We start from the raw sequence: 8,443 nt of genomic DNA on the forward strand, positions 1-8,443 counted from the left end.
GAGTGGTTAGGTAATGAATACATCGAGAGAATGAATTAATAAATTTAAAAAAAACAAAGTGAAATACCTCGGACATTCGGAATTGTTTCCACCGCTGCCAGCTCTCACAGGGAACAGGAAAATAAACGTTCATTGGCAACTTTTACCAGAACAGAGAGCTGAAAACCAACAGGAAAACCTCAAAAATAGAGAAGGCTGGAAGGTGAACTGATGGAATTTGCGAAGCTTTGTCCCTATTTCATCAGGTATTAGAGGCGAAATTTAGTCACTCAGCTTCAGGTTTACATTTGCTGATCCGGAATCAAACAAACAGCAAGATTTTTATAGACCTGGAAAGAAAGATTCTATTTTGAGATGCAATTCTTAAGATCATATTTTGACATCTGATGGATCAGCATTTTTGTCCAACTCTCTCTCTCTCTCTCTGCCATTAAATGACTGCAGTGACCACACTTTAAAAGTACTTCCTTGACTGTAAAGCGCTTTGTGAGATCCTGGGGACGTGAAAGGTGCTGTTTTCTTTTCTTTTCTTCCTTTCTGTCTGTCAGTCTCAGTGAAGTAAAATATGGAATTGTGGAGTGAATCTGTTCCTTTCAGCATCTACTCCACACTCTGCCGTTCTCTTTCTCCTTTTCTCTCTTTTTCTCTTTGTTTCCCGCTCCTGTCTGTCTGGAATAAAAATCCTCCCTCAGGGGCTGGTGGATGAACCCAGGTCTGTGAACAGTGCGATTCTTGGTCTGATGCTTCTGTTGTGGATACACAACTGTGAGTTGTGTTCCTTCCTTTTTAGTTCAGTGGTGAGTATCCTTACCTATCACATGGGGAGTGTGGAGTCAATTTCTACATGGGGAGGTTGCACATTTTCAAGATATCGGAATGTTTCATGGTGCAGCTTCATCTCAAAATATAATGGCGAATGTTAGCAGAGATAAAAATGCAAGAGGGAATGTTCTCTTTACGAATTTTCTGAAGCAGTGACAGTTTCATCATGAAGTGCCCTGACAGTACACAGTGATAGATAATTGTGATTTTAGTCTAATACTGATTTCTGTTCGTGCTGCTCAGTGACACTGCTTCATATCTGCCAGTCTGCCATGTTGGAACTTGTTAAAGTTGATGAAGAATAAAAGAAGTACGCCTGTCGCAACAACCCTAATATAAAAGCAAAATATTGCAGATGCTGGAAATCTGAAATAAAAACAAAAAGTGCTGGAAATATTCAGCAAGTCTGACCGCATCTGTGGAGAGTGCGGCAGAGTTAACGGTTAAGGTCAGCGACATTTCACTAGAACTGGCAAAGGTTAGCAATGTAATAGATTTTAAGCAAATAAAGTGAGGTGGTGCAAAAGAGAACAAAAGAACAAAGAGAACAGAAGAACAAATATTATTCCCAATGAGCTTCATTACGTTTTTATTCAGCAAGGAATGCATTTTTGTGTCATTTCATACAGCAGCAAGAAAATATCATTCCCTGACCGTGTTTCATTCCTTGACTAGGAATATAACCATGTCTGCGATGTAGAAAGCATTGAATTCCACAAGACCACCAGGGAATCTGCCAGAATTCACTACAAGTGAGCTGCTCCACGCTACATTTGCTATTTCTTCACTTCAGGCCATTTTCACCACAGATTAGTTTCTCATTAAAACAATCAAATGTTTACCTGAAACACAAAAGCCTTGTTCAGGCAATGACAGCACAGAATGTGTTGACATGAGCACGAAGCTGCAGATGTACAATTTTCAATTTCCAAGATGAACCAACCTCATCAATGTACAAAGCAGCACACTGCCGTCATACATCAATAGAAACAACTGACACACATCAAATTCTGCCAGTTTCATGTGGGATCTCCTTCGGCTTCTATCATTGCTTTTTCTCCAGCTCTCTCTGCTCCTCCAGCTCTCAGGTGAATTAGCTGCCTGATGTGAACAGATCGAATTCATGAAACCCAGATTTCCCTGGAAAGCCAGGAATGGGAATGAAAGATGGAGGACATTGGGAAACAATGGGTTTTGCAGATAACAGGATAAAGAAGCACTGTGATCTCATCTTCCTGCTTCTTCCAGATACTGAATACTGGAATGTGTAAGAGTTGTTCCCATTAGCAATTATCCCCAGTCACACTCTCCTTCCAATCTTTTACCACTTGCTTATATTTCAAACTCTGCATAATTTCTCACTGGTTTTCAATGTGTATTTGGCTCTAATGGGTTGTAAGTTGGTAGAATGACTGTGAAGGCAGCAGCAGTGCTGTTAACGAACATACAATAGCAGAAACGTACAGTACAGAAGGAGGCCATTCGGTCCAGCATGATTCGTTGACAGAGCAGTTGTGATTTGTTGATCAGGAATGATATTTGTGCAGGTTGAGCAGCAGGCAGAAATATCTGCCCCATTGACTGTCACCAATATTTTCCTGGCCTTTTTCTCACTTTCATCAGTTCATCACTCTGTGTTCTAACATGTTCCCCTTTCCTTCCCAAGCTCTGTCTCTATAACTGTTATCGACCAGTTACATCTCTGACTTCTTCAGCTCTGCTGCACAGTCACCGACCTGGACCTTTAATTGTGTTTCGCTCTCTCCACAGATACCGCAGGTGGCTCAGCTGCACAGCAGGACAGGAAAAAGAATGGAAGAGCTATAGTGATAGGGGATTCTATCGTGAGGTGTACAGATAGGCGTTTCAGTGGTGGGAAATGGTCTCCAGGATGGTATGTTGCCTCCCTGGTGCTCTGGTCAAGTATGTCATGGAGCAGCTGCAGGACATTCTGAAGGGGGAGGGTGAACATTCAGAGGTCGTGGTACACACTGACATAGGCAGAAAGAGGGCTGAGGCACTGCAACAAGAATTTAGGGAGCTAGGTCGAAGATTGAAAAGCAGGATCTCAAACGGGGTATTCTCTGGATTACTCCTGGTGCCACATGCGAGTGAGTATAGGAATAGGAGGATAGAGCAGATGAATGCGTGGCTGAGGAGATGGTGCAGGAGGGATCACTGGGTCTGTTTCTGGCGTGCAAGTTGCGTGGGTTGCACCTGAACTGGAACGGGACCACAATCTTGCTGAGAGGTTTGGTAGTGCTGTTGGGGGTGCGGGGCTGGGGTGGGGTGGTGGGTGCGGGGGCGGGGTGGGTGGGGTTGCAGGGTGCTAACATAATTTGGCAGGGGGATGGGAAACAAAGTGGAGGTACAGTAGGGGGTGATGCACAGCCAAATATAAAAGACAAACTGAGTCATTGTGGAATGCAGAGCAAATATTGTTAAGGCACAAGTGAAAAATGCAAGGCTGGATTGCATCGATTTTAATGAAAGGAATCTTACCAGTAAGGCAGATGAATTGAGGGCGAGGATTGTCACATTGGATTATGATCTTATTGATATCACAGAGACATGATTGAGGGAGGGGCAGGACTGGCAACTCAATATTCCAGGGTATAGAATCTACAGGCGAAACAGGGGTCCATTAGGGGCCAAAGTGGCAATCTGTGTGTGGAGCTGGAGGTTATAGGTGAGGTTTTAAAAGATTACTTTTCATCTGTGTTCACTATGGAGAAGGACGATGTGGGTGTAGATATCAGTGAGGGAGATTGTGATGTACTTGAACACATTAACATTGAAATGGAGGAATCATTACCTGTTTTAGCGGGCTTAAAATTTGATAAATCCCCAGGCCCAGGTGCGATGTATCCCAGGCTATGATGTGAGACAAGGGAGGTGATCAGAGGGGCTTTGACACAAATTTTCAGATCCTCTCTGGCCACAGGAGACGTACCAGAGGATTGGAGGACAGCGAAGATGGTACCTTTCTTCAAGACGGGTTCCAGGGATAAACCAGGTAATGACAGACCGGTGAATCTAACATCAGTGGTTGGGCATCTAGTGGAAGAAATTCTGAGGGACTGGATTAATCTCCACTTGGAGAGGTAGGGATTAATTAGGGATAGTTAACATGTCTTTGTCAGGGAGGGATCGTGTCTAACTAACTTGATTGAATTCTTTGAGGTGGTGGCTAGATGTGTAGATGAGGGTAAACCAGTTGATGTAGTCAAATAGACTTTAGTAAGTCTTTTGATAAAGTCCCGCATGGGAGATTGGTTACGAAGGTAAGGGCCCATGGGATCCAGGGAACTTTGGCAAAGTGGATCAAAAATTGACTTAGTGGCAGGAGGCAGAGGGTGGTCGTCGTGGGTTGTTTTTGTGAGTGGAAGCCTGTGACCAGTGGTATAGCGCAGGGATCACTGCTGGGACCCTTACTGTTTGTAGTGTACATTAATGATTTAGACGTGAATATAGGAGGTATGATCAGTAAATTCGCAGATGACACGAAAATTGGTGGTGTCGTAAATAGTGAGGAGGAAAGCCTTAGATTACAGGACGATATAGAGGGGCTGGTAAGATGGGTGGAGCAGTGGCAAATGGAATTTAATCCTGATAAGTGTGAGGTGATGCATTTTGGGAGGACGAACAAGGCAAGGGAATATACAATGGATGGTAGGACCCTAGGAAGTACAGAAGGTCTGGGGGACCTTGGTGTACTTGTCTATAGACCACTGAAGCAGCAGCACTGGCAGATGAGGTGGTTAGGCAGGCATATGGGATAATTGCCTTTATTAGCCGAGGCACAGAATATAAGAGCAGGGAGGTTATGATGGAGCTGTATAAAATGCTAGTTCGGCCACAACTGGAGTACTGTGCGCAGTACTCTGGGCAGCACACTTTAGGAAGGATGTGATTGCCCTGGAGAGGGTGCAGAGGCGATTCAGGATGATGTTGCCTGACCTGGAACATTTCAGTTATGAAGAGAGACTGAAATGGCTCGGGTTATTTTCCTTAGAGTAGAGAAGGCTGAGGGGGGACACGATTGAGGTATACAAAATTAGAGGGGCATTGATAGGTTCGACAGAAAGAAACCTTTTCCTTAGCGGAGGTGTCAATAACCAGGGGGCATAGATTTAAGGTAGGGGGCAGGAGGTTTAGAGTGGATTTGAGGGAAAAAGTTCACTCAGAGGGTGTTTGGAATTTGGACCACACTGCCTGAAAAGGGTTGGTAGAGGCAGGAACCCTCACAACATTTACCAAGTATTTCGATGAGCACTTGAAACGGCAGAGAATACAAGGCTACAGGCCAAGTGCTGAAAAATGGGATTCGAATAATTAGGTTCTTTATGACCAGCACAGACACGATTGGCCGAAGGGCCTGTTTTTCTGCTGTATAACTCTATGACTGCCGAGTTGCGAACCATTTGCTGTTTCTTTTTAATGTCAGTCACATTTGTGAGAGTTGTCATAACAGTAAAAAAGACTGATTACTTTCTGACCAGGAATCGAACCCAGAACGCGAGAGTGAATGCATTGAGCCCACGCCAGTGAAGCTCACCCACGCCTTTCAATATTAGCTGCTTTTTCCCATTTCTTCACCTTCAACAGGCTGATTTGTTTGTTTATTTCTCACACATTTTTTGCCTTTTGTTCAGTTTATGACAAATCCACGATCTCTGATTGATATTGAGACATTTGAACATTTCCAACCAGCAAAGTGAGCAGTCAACTCAAGAAAAATGACACAAAGCCGCTGTGAGCAGGGCTTGAACCTGCGCAGGGAAATTCCCCATTGGATTTCGAGTCCAACGCCTTAACCACTCGGCCATCACAGCTCAGCTGCTGCTTGCTCTTCTAATTAAATCATTGGTACAATGCATTAGACAATTGCTTAAATTAGACATATTCTGGGGAATCATTGTCTTTGAGCCTTGAGTTGAGTTGCATCTCCCAGTGGATGTTAAAATTCCCATGATGGAATCAGTGTAGTTTACAGCACAGAAGGAAGCCTCTCAACCCACCGAGCCAGCACCGGCTCTTTGAAAGATCAGTCAGTTTAATCCTACAATCCAGCTTTTCCCCATCACCCTGGAAATCAGTCCTCTTCTCTTCTCGCTCTTCTCTGTTTTATGGACCTCAGAAAATTCTGTATCCGCGCTGTCACTGGTCCTTTAATTCCATCACTTTAATTTTTCTAACAAGTTGATTATGTGGTCTTTCTCCGAATGCTTTTTAAACTCCATCTCCACAACATCAATCACATTACCGCTACCCTCATCAACTTTAGAGTTATACAGCTATACAGCACAGGAATAGGCCCTTCGGCCCATCGTATCTGTGCCAGTGATCAAGCACCCATCTATTCTAATCCCATTTCGAGCACTTGGCAAGCAGCCTTGTATGCTATGGCGTTTCAAGTGCTCATCTAAATACTTATTAAATGTTGTGAGTGTTCCTGCCGCTACCACCCCTTCAGGTCGTATGTTCCAGTTTCTTTCTCCATTAATTCATCACAGAACACATTTCATGAGAAAAACATCATCTGCCATGAAAACAAAACCCAGTTCATTAATTCACATCCCTTGGCAAAGAGGATTCCCCAAATAAATATTGTTAACAACCCACCGCTGGCCTTCCAAAGGCCAGCCCTGCTTTTGTAGCATGTGTCTGCCGAGCGGTCGGACCTCAGTGTATCGACTCAGTTCAAGGTCCAAATGAACATTGGTGTGAATGGAACGTGTGTAACCTCGAAACAGCGGTGGTAACTGAGCAATGTTAACGGCTTTAAGACCGTGAAAGTGAATGTTACAGTCTGCGAAGCCACAGTGAAATGAAATGGAAGCAAGTGAGTGTTAATAGTGGAAGGAATAATCTGAGAGAAGGGGCAGGTTTGAATGTTGGAGCGTGAAGCACAGGCATGTGTAAGTGAAATACTGTAAAAGGAGACAGTAGTTTTTTTTCTCCATCAAGAAGAAATTCATTTTCAAGAAGTAAGGATTGGTTATTTGCTGCATTCCATTAGTTGGTGCAGCAGCCGGTTTAAGACATAAAGCAAGCTCTGTCTGGATTTGGAGTTGCTGTGACCACAACACAGAGTATTCACCATTATACATTCACAGTCCCACTGAAGCAGCTGCGACAGTCTAACACAATTGTTTGAGAAAGATCTTTTTTCGTGAAGAGGATTTCTCGACAAAAGCTGCCTGATCTGCTGAATATTTCTAACATGTGATGCTTTTATTTTGGACTTTCCACCTGAGCAGCTTTTCTGCTGATATCAGAAACAGCAAGGGTCCCTGCCCCGATCCCTGTGGTGCACCATTGGTCACCGATATAACACAAATTATGACCGCATTGGGAATGGAACCCCAGTTCAATGGAATTATGATCGCTGAAACCCCGACTATCAACAATTTTGGGGGATGCCATTGACCAGAAACAGAACTGAATCAGCCACATACATACTGTGTCTACAACAGCGGGTCCGAGGCTGGGAATTCTGCAGCGATTAACCCAACACCTGACACCCCAAAGCCTGTCCGCCATCTACAAGACACAAGTCAGGAGTGCGATGGAATACTCTCCACTTACTTGAATGATATTGGAGCTGCACTCAGGAAGCTCAACTCCATCCGGGACAAAGCAGCCCACTTGATTGGCAGCCCATCCGCCACCATAAACATTCACTCCCTTTGCCACCAAAGTGGCAGCAGTGTGTATCATCTACAAGATACACTGCAGCAACTCACCACAACTCCTTCAACAGCACTTTGCAATTCGACAGCGCTTTGCAAACGCGTGACCTCTGCCACCTGGAAGGGTAAGGACAGCAGGTGAGTGGGAACATCACTATCTGCAAGTTCCCCTCCAAGCCACACACCATCCTGACTTGGAAATATATCACCGTTCCTTTACTGATATTGGATCAAAATCCTGGAACTCCCTCCCTAACAGCACTGTCCGTGCACCGACACCACATGGACTGCAGCGGTTCAAGAAGGCAGCTCACCACCACCTTCTCAAGGGAAATTAGGGATGGGCAAGGCAAATCCCAGGATGTTGATGGAGGAGGATTCAGCGATGATAATGCCGTTGAACTTCAAGGGGAGATGTTTAGAATTTCTCTTGTTGGGGATGAAAATTGTCCAGCAATTGTGAGGTGTGACTGCAACTTGCCGTTTATCAGTCCAAGCTTGACTGTAGTCCAGGCCTTGCTGCATATGGACTGCTTCAGTGTCTGAGGAGTCGAGAATGGGACCAACCATAGTGCAATAATCAGCGAGCATCCCCACGTCTGACCTTGTGATGGAGGGACGGTCATTGATGAAGCATCTGAAGTTGATTGGATCCAGGACAAGACTCTGAGGAACTCCTGCAATTATGTCCAGGAGCTGAGATGATTGACGCCCAACAACACAACCATCTGCCTTTTAAAATAGAAGAATAGAAGATAGGAGCAGGAGTAGGCCATTCGGCCCTTCGAGCCTGGTCCGCCATTCATTCTGATCATGGCTGATCATACAACTCACTAATCTGTTTCCGCTTTTCCCCCATATCCATCGATCCCTTTGAGCTCAAGAGCTTGAAAACATACAATGTTTTGACCTCAACTGCTTTCTGT

At 44.5% G+C, this 8,443-nt stretch overlaps 1 non-coding gene across 1 annotated transcript; it reads right to left on the reverse strand.

The window, feature by feature from the left end:
• Window positions 1–5,573: 5,573 nt before the first annotated feature.
• Window positions 5,574–5,657, reverse strand: trnas-cga (transfer RNA serine (anticodon CGA)). The gene has a single exon. It is a non-coding gene; the product is annotated as a tRNA-Ser (tRNA).
• Window positions 5,658–8,443: the final 2,786 nt, after the last annotated feature.

Source organism: Heterodontus francisci, chromosome 34, assembly GCF_036365525.1.
Source record: "Heterodontus francisci isolate sHetFra1 chromosome 34, sHetFra1.hap1, whole genome shotgun sequence".
NCBI lineage: Eukaryota > Metazoa > Chordata > Chondrichthyes > Heterodontiformes > Heterodontidae > Heterodontus > Heterodontus francisci.